The following is a 6,000-nucleotide window of genomic DNA, read 5'->3' as shown; positions in this document are numbered from 1 at the left end:
AATTGTAAAATGATAGCCCTGTACTTCAGCTGGAAGGCTATGCTTTGAGCAGCTTCTGCAGCTCAGAAACTCTTATTAATACTGTGCTGTGAAGGGAAGGGCTGGGGACCAGGGAACGTGTGATTATTCAAGATAAAAATAATGGGAAACACTCCAAGAGGAATGTACTAAAAAGGCCCCCCAGTCTATCAACCACTGAGACTGGAGGGTATACTGAAGCTGCTCAGTTTAAACCTTATTTGCCACTCCAGGGGATTTTGCTCACTTTCCTGATTAAATCCACTTATTTTACAGGCAGACAGGCAGATGGACAGGGACTGACCCCTCTCTCACTCCTCACTCCATTATCTGCTGACTTTCGTCTGTCTGACACCATCATTTTGTGGCCTCTGCCTGCATTTTCTAAAGGTGTTCAAAGTTATTCTTTGAGAGATAAATCCTCCTGCAGTTCAACTGAAAAATCTGAAATAGTCCTGGCTGGAGCAGGGATTAAGCAGCAAACCCTCATTTATTTTCTCCTCAATGCTCAAATCAGACTTTTCCTGCTGCTCCTGTGAGGTGTAGCTCATCCTGCCCCTGCAGACCCATCCTCTGCTGAAGGGCACTTCTGGCATCAGCCTGCCCTGGGAATTGAGGAGAATCCCCTGACTGAGCAGGGGATGCTCTGGGGGATGTCTGGGGACCACAGGGGACACAGGAAACAAAACAGCCCCATCTGCCCACAGAATTTCCCATCATTATGCATTTCATCTGCTTGTCCTAAAAGCACTCACATATCCGGAAAGAAACATCCTTGTGCACATTTACTTTGTTAATATGCTTGTTTTTATCAAAATGCACTAACTCTGAACATTAAATTGTGTTTACTGCCCCTCTGGAGACGTTTTGGAAACTGCCTAGCAGTAATCTGGCCTCTAGCTGTAATCAAAATGGGAATCCCCAGAAAAATCTATGAAAGATGATATCTGGGGTCTGAACCGACAGGTAATGGAGCCTTCAGAGCTAATAACTTCATGCCCTTTTGTTGACTGGCAGCTTCAAAATTGAATGTCTCTGGTTGTTGCTCTTGGGAGCAGAGCTTCCTGTGGCTGTTCCTCAGCAAACAGTGATTAAACTGCTTTATGCTGCCAGGAAAAAAAAGAAAAAAGATGGAGAAAAGTAGCTTTGTAAACAAGCTCTCAGGACAAGCCCTCCAGTATGCCCTGATCACCTTGTACTTTCTCAAAGTGAACATAATCCTCCATCTTCAAAGTTCTGAGGTTTACTTAAAAATTGCTAGACTAATTTTTTAAAGATTTTTTATTGTTGTTATTACAGTCAATGTTGGGAAACTAATTTGTCTTTTTCATTTTGCCATTGTTCAGGTTCTAGTTTTTTCAGCTTGACTCTGAGCTGCCGGGGCAGAGGAGAGCAAGACAGGGACCTTGAGCCCAGGCTGCACAGGGTGAAGATGTGGGGATCACTCCTTGCCCAGGCAAACCCCTCTGCTGGCTCAGTCCTGCTCTCTTGGCTGCCCAGACACTCTGTACCCCAAATGGGAGCTGCCTTGGATAGGCCTAATAAGGGGCTAAGGAATAGCAGGGCTGTGTGGTTATCCTTCCTGGCACATGGAATTACAGCCTGGACACAGCCAATTCTCCAATCCCTGTATTCACCTGCTGAGCAAATTTCTGACAGAAAATTTGAAAATTAGACACTCCTAAATGTCATAAATGAGCAATCGCTTCCCCCTCCCCCATCCTTTGGCTGGTTTTTCCTTTTCATTTTCCCTTGTTGGTACTTGGGGTCAGACATGACTGCAGTGGGAGCAGCACAGGAGCCACCTCCCACTGCCCCTGTGCTGTGCCAGGGCTCTGGAGCAGACACTGGCTGTGAGACTGAAGCAGATGCTGATAACAAAAAATACTGAGATTAAACCCAGAAAAATCCATCATTTTCCTTATGCCCTTCAAATAAAACTCTCCTCCTGTTGAACAGGGACTTATTATTGCAGCATCTTGAGAGGAGGGATGTTGCCATATAGCTAATGTGATGATTTCAGGTACAGTTGCTGCTGCCTGATTAAACATCTCTGGGATCAAGCAGACTGCTTGGATTGAACAGGCCATTATTCTATCCTGCTAACAGCAGACTCACAGAAGCAAGTTATAATTAAAATCAGGATAAATGTCATCACTAAATTTTGATGAAAAGAGCTTCTGGCTTTGTGCACATCCAGGCATGTTGGGTGAAATGCAGAGGACAGATTCTGCAGCTTCCTCCAATTCCTTTCCCTTCAGCACAAGGCAGCATGATGTAGTGGTGGATTAGGGATTTTAGGGTATAAAACACAAGATAGTTCAGAACTTGAAGGACTAGACTAGATCTGTTCCTATTGCCCAAACTAATGATAACACCTGCCATGCCCCAGGTTCAAAGAAGCTGTCTCAGGAGTTGGGGGCTGAGACCCTGAGTCCAAGCCCTGCTGTGGGTTTGGGGATGCACTTGAGCACAGTGAACAGCCTTGGTATTGGAGCTGATGTGGAATATTTAGAGGAGCTACAGAGAAGACTGAAGTAGTGGAGGAGATGGGAGAGCTGCCACAGGAAGAGAAAATAACAAAGCTGGGATTCTTAGTAGGGGAAGGAGAAGGCTTGAGAAGGATGTAATTATGAAGGTTTTAGGTAAGGTGACTTGTTTACTGCACTCCACAGCATCATCCAGCTGGACACCAATCCAAAGCAGGTAGAATGTGGCAAGGACTTGCACAGAGGCAGAACATGTCCTGAACATGCTTCCTGGAGATTGTGGGCTCTGACAGTGCCAGCAGCGCTGGTGCAGTTGAGGTGTTATTGAGGCTGTCCTTCAATCCACAGTACGGGGCAGGAGCAGCAAGGAGCACAGCACCACCCCACTGCTCAGAGCTCAGAAACTCTCTTGTTTCCCAGTGTAAGATATTCGAGTAAAGGCTGTACAATTCCTGAGGCTGCTTTGCATGTGGGATGTTTGTCATGATCAGCGTGGGGTGTCACTTAAAACCTGATTCATCCAGATCCCCCTGGAATGACATGTTTAATATGAATTATCTTTTGTCCTCCAGCAATTTTCTGACTGCTCCTCTCTATAGATCTGTAAGATATAGAAAATGCCATATAGCTCCTTTCAGACAGCCAGTGTGGAAATTAAACATCTTACCTCCTCAAGGGACAGATTTTTCCCTGAGCAGGAGCCCAGGTAGCAGAGCTGGCAGGCTGCTTTGGTTTCAGAGACACAGCCTTGGTCACAGCCCCTTGGGGACACATGCTGTTTGTGCCCCACAGCCCAGGGAGCACCCCTGTGCCAGTGCAACTGGCTTCCACCTCTCTTTCCTGCCAGGAAAAGACAGGAAAGAGATAAAAGCCTGCCAGGAAAGCTCCAGTGCAGTTCTTGCATCATGAGACGCCTTTTGAATATGTGAATGTTAGAGAAATGTTAGAAAGTCTCTTTTCCCAGCCTGGCACTCGAAGAAGGAGTCAAAGCTCTTCAGTTCTCGGTCTCAAGGTTGTTTATTTTATCTTATCTATAAAATTTTTTTCTCCTGTCCATCTGAGGTCCATTCAGCAAGACAGACAGAGGCACTCTGGCTGCCCCCGGGGCGGTGTTATCTTTTTATACTAAAAACTACGTGTGCAATATTTACAATTACTTTCCAATACCTATCATCTATGTTAGACAGTGAGCTTCTACTCTAAACCAACCTAAAAATGCCAACATCACCCAGAAGATGGAGGCTAAGAAGGAGAAGGAGAAAGGCTGGACACGTGCAGATTCCTCCATCTTGCCTCCTGAACCCTCATTCTAAAAACCCCAAAAAATTCTATTTTTCACCCTGTGATAGATTCACTATCATTCTACTTAAACTTTTGTGGCTTGTAATTCTTCATATAAAGGTTGGCAATTGTTTTTTCCAAGGGCTAAATCAAAGGCACAGGGATCTTGGACTCTGTACCAAGGTCTCTGAGCCCGCTGGGCAGGGGCTCGAGTCCTGCAGGGCAGCCAGAGGAATTTCCTGGGTTCCGACAATGGGCCACTCCAAAAAGCTGAGGGTCAGCAGTGACAGGAGTGTGTGACAAGTGTCTGTGGGTCTCTGCACACATCCAGTCCTTGTCCTTGCCTCTGCAGGGACATGTGCCTGAGAGCACACGTGTGAGCCTGCATGTCCAGACTCCTAACCCCATTTCTCTGGGAAGGAGCCACTCAAGAGCTCTTTCCAAGTAACAATTCCAATGAGGAAACCTGCGCAAATGGTGCGTAAAGCTTTCATGAATCAAGGCCTTAATCAGGACGTCGGGTTTCCGAGCACATCCTTGAGGCCTTACAGCCCTTTAATGCATTCATCACATTAAGAGTTAATTTACGACACGCGGTTCGAGGCGAGCTCTCGGCCCTTCGCTGAGATCTGCCTCAAGTGTGAGCCCTGCATTAACAACCCAAATGTATTCCTCTCTCAGGGAAAAAAAAAATTACCCCGGATATTTTTGCCCTTCAAGGGAGACTCTGGGCCGTGGAACAACATGGCAATGGTGCGACAGGACCACCACCGCGTTCATGAATTTTAGATGCCTGAGAGAAATTATCTATTTTTCTGGACCCTTGCTGGGCTCAATCAGTTCCTCCGTGGTTGGTGACAATTAAAGAACCAATATGATGCAAGGAGGATATTTTAGACGCTGCTTGACACCAAGGGTCACATCTCACTGGCTTGGGACTCTTCCCTACCTCCCAGGACATGTCCCTTCTATCTCTTGCCCCAGAAAGGATCAGCACGTTTAATGTGCTCCCAGGAAAGCTCCAGGAAATGGGCTTTCATCTCCAAAGGTTGTGTATCTCTAGGAAGAAATGACAATTATGTTAGAAGAGGAATTCATTACCTAATGCCCTCTGCCTATGCAGGATGCTGTGAAGTCTTGGGGCTGAACTGTGGAGCATTGTGCTCCATGCAGTGTGGATATCAGAAAAGCACATCTTCCCCTCCTTCTCTCTTTTCTTCTTCTCTCTGTTTTGAAAGCAGATGACAAATTTCAGACCATTTTTCTCATTTGAGACAGTGCTATTCTGGAACAAACCACAAATCTGCTGGTGAAATAAAAAGGCCATGCAAGGGCTTTGTTAAAGAGCGCGTTTCCTGGGGAGATCTTGCACAACTTTGCAAAGCTCTGCAGTTCCAGAAGGTCACATTAGTTAACAGTGTACTGTTACTGCTACATAGAAACTGGTCAAAAACTGAGGCACAAGGGGCATGAAAGGAGATTACAAAGCCCCCTCCTCAATCCCACTGTCCCCCTGTGCTTTACACCAGCATTGCTGAAAGGCACAGCTCCCTGTCACATCCCAGCTGCAGGTGTGGGTTCCACTGTGTTCAGTAAAGTCATAGCCAGAGAAGAGAGATGATAATCAGCTGTGCCCCTAATAGAGATGGCCAGAAAAGCTTTACAGTTTTGGATGAAAAAAAGTCTATTTTGATTTAAATTAAAATCTTTTTCAAAACATATCAATTTCAGCACAATATTGTCTAGGGAAAAGAGGCTCAAATTATCCTGTATTCATATGCTGGCACTGGATGATTTTAATTTTTCATCTGTTTTGATTGAAAAACAAATTCACAGTTTATAATGTGTATACTTCTCATATAGCTTTAAAGGTCAAACCAAAAAGCAGCTTGAATTTAGTAAAACTAGACACTACAATTAAAACAGTTTTTACAAACTGAGAACATTGGAAGAGTATAAAACTTCATGGTTTTCTACTTCAGAAGTGGGAAAAAAAGGAAAAACAAAGAGAACGATTTGTGGATTTCAATGAAAAAAATATGGGGTTCCCACACTGCTTTTCTACTGATGGACTGGCATGATGGAAGAAGGAAACCAGAGTTCACATCCCTCACCTGTGTACTTTGGAGATCTGGATGCCTCTTATATAAAAAAAACCCAAACAAACAATTTATTTTTTTGTCATGGGCTTCTGTCATTTTGACCTATTCAA

Source organism: Zonotrichia albicollis, chromosome 9 (assembly GCF_047830755.1).
Source record: "Zonotrichia albicollis isolate bZonAlb1 chromosome 9, bZonAlb1.hap1, whole genome shotgun sequence".
NCBI lineage: Eukaryota > Metazoa > Chordata > Aves > Passeriformes > Passerellidae > Zonotrichia > Zonotrichia albicollis.
This window is presented reverse-complemented; position numbering follows the sequence as displayed.